Source organism: Equus asinus, chromosome 1, assembly GCF_041296235.1.
Source record: "Equus asinus isolate D_3611 breed Donkey chromosome 1, EquAss-T2T_v2, whole genome shotgun sequence".
In the NCBI taxonomy this organism is placed as follows: Eukaryota; Metazoa; Chordata; class Mammalia; order Perissodactyla; family Equidae; genus Equus; species Equus asinus.
Window position 1 is genome coordinate 154752738 of NC_091790.1, and position 7283 is coordinate 154760020.

Genomic DNA, 7283 nt, shown 5'->3' on the forward strand with positions numbered 1-7283 from the left:
AATTAAGCCTTGGATCTAACCAGCAGTTTACAGGAAATACAGAGAATAGAAAAATAAGTCAAGAAACAAACAAAAACACTAAGAGGTAGTAATCAGCTGCCACAGGACAAATAACCTAATTTCCCCCAACAGATTAAATAAATTTAAAAATAATAGTGTAGGAGGAAAGGTGGACTATTAAAGACTAAAAGAGTCTTAAGAGACATAAATATGTACCTCATAATCTTGATTAAAATTAACTGTTTGGAACAGCAAAATTTGAATAAGGACTGGGAATTTGATGGTATTAAGGAATTAATTTTATTAGCTGTGATAATGGTATGGTGGATATGATTAAAGAAAAAAGTCCTTGGAGAAAAGATAATCTCTTCAATAAATGATGTTGGGAAAACTGGACAGCTACATGCAAAAGAATGAAGGTAGACCATTATCTCATGCCATACACAAAAATAAACTCAAAATGGATCAAAGACTTGAAGATAAGTCCTGAAACCATAAAACTCCTGGAAGATAATATAGGTAGTACACTCTTTGACATCAAACTAAAAAGGATCTTTTCAAATACCATGTCTTCTCAGACAAGGGAAACAAAAGAAAAACAAGTGGGAGTTCATCAGACTAAAGAGCTTCTGCAAGGCAAAAGAAACTAGAATCAAAACAAAAAGATAATCCACTAATTGGGATTAAATATTTGCAAATCATATATCTGACAAGGGGTTAATCTCCATAATAAATAAGGAACTCACACAACTGAACAATAAAAAAACAAACAGCCCAATCAAAACATGGGCAGAGGATATGAACGGACATTTTTCCAAAGAAGATGTACAGATGGCTGATAAACACATGAAAAGATATTCAACATCACTAATCATCAGGGAAATGCAAATCAAAACTACACTAAAATACCACCTAATGCCTGTTAAAATGGCTATAATCACCAAGACTAAAAATAACAAATGTTGGAGACATTGTGGAGAAAAGGGAACCCTCATACACTGCGGGTGGGAATGCAAACTGGTGCAACCACTATGGAGATTCCTCAAAAAACTAAAAGTAGAAATAGCATATGACCCAGCTATCCCGCTACTGGGTATCTACCCGAACAACTTGAAATCGACAATCCAAAGTAACATACGCACCCATATGTTCGTTGCAGCACTATTCACAATAGCCAAGACACGGAAATAATCCAAGTGCCCGTGGACTGATGATTGGATAAAGAAGATGCAGTATATATATACAATGGAATATTACTCACTCATAAAAAAAGACAAATTCATTCCATTTGCAACAACGTGGAAGGACCTGGAGGGAATTATGCTAAGTGAGATAAGCCAGACTGAGAAAGACAAACACCACATGATTTCACTCATATGTAGAATATGAACAAACACATGGACAAAGAAAACAGTTCAGTGGTTACCAGGGAAAGGGGGGTGGGGGTGGGCCCAGGGGGTGAAGGGGAGCACTTATGTGGTGACAGACAAGAAATAATGTACAACTGAAATCTCATATTGATGTAAACTATTATGAACTCAATTAAAAAAAAAAGAAAAATGTCTTTACCATGAAATGACACATCTGGGATTTGCTTTGAATTATTCCAGGAAAAAGGACCCAAATAAGCAAATACTGTAAATATGGGGAGGATACTAATTGCTAAAATTGAGTTTGGGGTACATAAGGGTTCGTATTGAGAACATAGGGTTTACTCTCTACTTTTGTGTATTTGGAATTTTCCATACAGTTTTTTTTAGTATTGCAAGTAACTACTTTTCTTTTGTCATATTAAACTGATACTGGAGCCAGCTCAGTGGTGCAGCAGTTAAGTTTGCACATTGTGTTTCAGCAGCCTGGGGTTCACCAGTTTGGATCCCGGGTGCAGACATGGCACCGCTTGTCAAGCCATGCTGTGGCAGGTGTCCTACATATAAAGTAGAGGAAGGTGGGCATGGATGTTAGCTCAGGGCCAGTCTTCCTCAGCAAAAAGAGGAGGATTGGCAGCAAATTTTAGCTCAGGGCTAATCTTCCTCAAAAAAATAAAATAAAATAAAAAAATAAACTGATACTGACAGCACTTTCAAAAGAAAAGATCAAAAACTGTCACAACTTTACAATAAATACCTAACATTTCAGAGACAGTACCTTGAAAGACAATAATTATTTGAATGGACAAGTTCTATTTTTTTCTCATTTTGAAATCATTTCAACCTTATTAAAAAAAAATTGCAAAAATAGTGCAAAGAATTTTTCTCACCCAGCTTCCCCAACTGTTAATATGTTCCATAATCACAGTATAATTATCAAAACCAGGAAATTGACATACTATCAACTAATCTGCAGCCTTGATTCAAATTTCATCAATTGTCCCACTAATGTCCCTTCTCTGGGCCAAAAGCCAATCCAGGATTGCAGATTACATTTAATTGTCTTCTCCCTTTAATCTGGATAGCTCCTTAGTCTTTGTCTTCCATCTTCAGTCCTTTGTCTTTTATGACCTTGAAACTTTTGAAGAGTACTGGCCAGCTGTTTTATAGGCATACCTCAATTTGGATTTGTCTGATGTTTCTCCTGATTAAATTCAGGTTGTGCATTTTGGCAAGAATATCACAGAAGTAATGTTGTATTCTTCTCAGTGTATTATATTTGAAGGTACATGATACCAATATGTCTCACTGGTGATGTTAACCTCAATCATTGTCTATCAAATGCTATTTCCTGGACTTCTCCACTGTAAAATTACTGTCTTTCTCTTTGTAATGAAGAAGAGTATCTTGTGGGGAGATTCTTTGAGACTATGTAAATTTCCTGCATCTCATAATTCTTTCTTGCCTGCAACAATTATTACCATGATATTTGTCAAATAGGGGTTTTCTGTCTCTGTCATTCCTTCTACATTTATTAATTGGATTTCTCTAAGGAAAATCTTTCTCTCTTCTCCTAATTCATTCGTTCAATTTATTTCTTCAATTACTTATCAGTATGGGCTCATGGATATTTGTTTTATTCTATGGGTTATAATCCATCACTATTATTGTTTTGTTGCTCAAATGGTCCCAGACTTGGATGTAAAGGGTCTCTTTAAGTGATCTCTCTATTTATGAGTTAATTTGAATCTTCTTATGTGTTTAAATATATATATATATATATATATATATGTCTTTCTTGTGTATTGTCTGTTCATGTCTCTTTTCCATTTTTCTATTGGATATGTTCCTCAATTTTTAAGAGTTTTTTTTATGTGTTAGGAAGCTTAGACTTTTATTTGTGATGTATTTTGCAAATATTTTCTCCAAGTGTGTCAACTGTCTTTTGATTTTGTTTATAGTATTTTTGTATACTGTTTTTTTATGTAGTCAAATTTATTCTTTTGTTGCCTTTGGATGTTGAGTCATAGTTAGAAAACCTTTCCCAGCAATGAAATTAAAAAGGAGTTCAGGGGCCGGCCTGGTGGTGCAGCGGTTAAGTGTGCACGTTCTGCTTCGGTGGCCCAGGGTTAGCCAGTTTGGATCCTGGGTGTGGACGTGGCACCGCTTGGCACACTATGCTGTGGTAGGTGTCCCACATATAAAGTAGAGGAAGATGGGCATGGATGTTAGCTCAGGGCCAGTCTTCCTCAGCGACAAGAGGAGGATTGACAGCAGTTAGCTCAGGGCTAATCTCCCTAAAAAAAAGAGGAGTTCAATCATGTTTTCTTCCAATAGTTGTATGGTTTCATATTTTACACTTAGATTCTTGATCTATTTCGAATTTATTCTTATGTATGGTGTGCAAAGTGTAGATCTAATTTTACTTTTTTCCAAATGGCTACCCAGTTGTCCCAGCACCATTTATTAAAAATGCCATGTTTGCCTCTGTGATGTAAGATGCCGCATTTACCATGTAAATTTCCTTAAGCACTTGAATCTATGTCTGGCTTTTATAGTATTCTTTTCCCCTGGTCTGTTTTTCTCTTCATGTAACATTACCATACTGTTTTAATTATAAAGGCTTTTAAGTTTTAGTGCCTGATAGGGCAAGTCCCCTCCCTACATATGTTTATACGTTTTAAAGTTGGCCTCATTGTTTAATAGCCACAATCAATTTTATGGGAAAAATAATACCTTTTTATTATGGACTTCCTGACAAAGGAAAAGAACAATCTTCCTGATTTTCTCCTCATTATCATCATCATGATGGCATCTCTACCATCATCATGATGTCATCTGTACCATCTATACCGTCTATGTACTAACCATTTTATGTGCATTTTCTCATTTAATGAAGCATCCATACTCAGACAGACCTTGGAAGAAGTTGAAAATAAGATTATGTAGAGTATCTTTCGTTTCCCAAAGCTCAACTTCTCACTCCTGGAACATGAGGAGGTTTTGGTTATTTGAGGCTAACTCCCCTGTTGAGATCTGTGTTTGTGGGAATTTAGAAGAAGATCCTTCATGATCAGAGATATTAAAAGTAGATGGTATCTCCAGTCTCTTCATTCTAAATGCATAAATGGAGGGGAAATCACTTACACCAATAGAGAGAGAAATGGAAACAAGTTTAGAAACAGAAACAAGTTTAGAAACAATCTAATCCAATTTCTTGGTTTTTACAGAGGTGGAAGTTGAGTGACCCACCCAAGGTCATGTAGAAATAATAATATCTTTGGGTCCTCACATTTGTCAGGCCCTGTGCTAAGTATTCTGCATAGTTTGTCTCACTTATTAGTCACATTAATCTACAGAATACTTAATAATATTGCCTCCATTTTATAGATAAGAAAACTGAGGCTGAGAGTGGTAGAGTAACTGGTCCAAAGTGAGTTAGACACCTGATGCAAGGCAGAGTTGGGACTTAAACCTGGGCAGATTAGCATTCCTAACCACTGGGCTCCAGTGCCCCAGCAAGCCTCCGGCATTGCAGATACAGGGCTCAAGCGAGCAGACCCAAGATTAATGTCCAGTTACTCAAAACCTGCTTGTTTTAACCAAGAACTGAAATGCTGAGATCGTAAAACTCTTTCATGAAAGTAAAGTAAAAGTAAATATGTAGAGTAGTTTATATTAATGATTTGAGAGTGCAGCAGGACTGTCCGAAAAGTTCATTATCTTGCAGTGATGGTTTTTTCCCCACATACCTGTACAAAATTTGAGTGTTTGCCTTAAATATGCACACAAAAAGGAGAGACTAGTATAATGCTGAAGTGTTATAAATTAAATTGAAATATCCTGATACTGCATGACTGTTTCAACATGCATCTCTTAAAAAAATGACTTTTCTTAAATAACTGCAATATTAGTTCCTACAATACGTTATCACACCTAGAATTTAAAAATAATTCCCTAATACTACCTAATACTCAGCTCATATTCAAATTTCTGCTATTGTCCCCAAATTCTTTAAAATTTTTTTTTTGTTGAAATCTGAATCTAATCAAGCACCATGATTGCTTTTGCTTGTTTTGTTGAGGAAGATTAGCCCTGAGCTAACTGCTGCCAATCCTCCTCTTTTTGCTGAGGAAGACTGGCCCTGAGCTAACATCCGTGCCCATCTTCCTCTACTTTATACATGGGATGCCTACCACAGCATGGCTTTTCCGGAGCGGTGCTGTGTCCGCACCCGGGATCGGAACCTGAGAACCCCAGGCCACTGAGAAGTGGAACGTTCGCACTTAACCGCTGTACCACTGGGCCAGCCCATGTTTTGTTCCTTAAATCTCTTTTTTTTTTTTTTTAAAACCTGGCTGATGAGCTCCCCCAATTTTTTTTTTTTTTTTTTAAAGATTTTATTATTTCCTTTTTCTCCCCAAAGCCCCCCGGTACATAGTTGTATATTCTTCGTTGTGGGTTCTTCTAGTTGTGGCATGTGGGACGCCGCCTCAGCGTGGTCTGATGAGCAGTGCCATGTCCGCGCCCAGGATTCGAACCAACGAAACACTGGGCCGCCTGCAGCAGAGCGCGCGAACTTAACCACTCGGCCACGGGGCCAGCCCCTCCTTAAATCTCTTTTAATTCTGAATGGTCCTCCTTTGCTCCCACCTTCCTTCCTTCCTTCCTTCCTCCCTCCCTTTTTTCTCTCTCCCTCTCTCTTTTTCTTTCTTTCTTCCCACCTTTCTTCTTTATTTTTAAGTGACAGTCACTTGTCAGAAAGACCTGCCCAGCAGACCTGTAGTATGTTCCTCTTTATAGATATATCTGGTTGTTTCCTCATAATGTCATTTCACTTGCTCCTGTATTCTCTATATTTCCTATATTTTAAAGGCTTGATTAGATTCAAGTTCAGCATTTTTGGCAAGAATACTCCATGAGGGATGCTGTATACTATATATCAGAAGCCACAAGGTGTCAGGTCCCCCCACCAGCAGTGATGCTGATACTGAACATCTTAATCTCAAGTTCACGCGCCCAATGTGCAATAAGTCAATCACTGAGACACTGGTGCTTGGAGATGGAGAAAGGTTTATTGGAATTGGCCAAAAGGAGAAGGTGGGAGGATAGGTTCTCTCAAGTCTGCCTTAACAAAAGAAGAAAGCAGGAGGGTTTTATAGAGCTAAGGGGCTTGGGAGGTAGAGTTTTGGAGAAACAAAGGGGAAGTCTGTGTTCCTTTGACTCCAGCTAAGCCATTGGGCAGCCAGACTTCTTGGCATCAGTGGCAGCTAGGAGCTGGTTATCTGGTGGTCTAGTAACTTCCTTGAAGGCATTCTTTTTCTTCTGCACAACATGCCCATAAATCCTTGTGACCCTTGAATCACCCCTCAGGTTAAATAACAAAACAACAAATTAGCAAGGCTAACTTCTTTTTATCTGCATTTGTGTTGGGAACAAGGTTGGAGAGTAATCATGTTCTTACTGAGCATTTACAGTAACACTCAGGTGCCTGGCTGCAATACCAAAACAAATCACTGGGTCACGGTTGTGAGATACAGATCTCTCCTCAGAAAATCCACATTCCACCCTTTTCACCTGATGTATTGATAACTCTACACCATCCGAGTACACAATTTTCCATCAACCCTTCATCCCAGTGGGTTCAGCATCCTTGAAAATCCTTGCCTGAATCAACCATTCTATTCAAAATGGTGACTTTTCAACTCTGTCTTATCCCTACATTCACCAGCTAGCTATCTTCTGTTGAAATAATGGATTTCTAAAACAGCTTTCTTCATCAACTAGAGCTCATTTGACTACTTTGAAATATAATTCCTACTAGAAAGGATAAATAATTCTTTCCCTTTAATTGTTAACTTCAGAGTAAGGTGTTGGTATAATAGTCATCTCCAAAGGAGGCATATGAAGTTC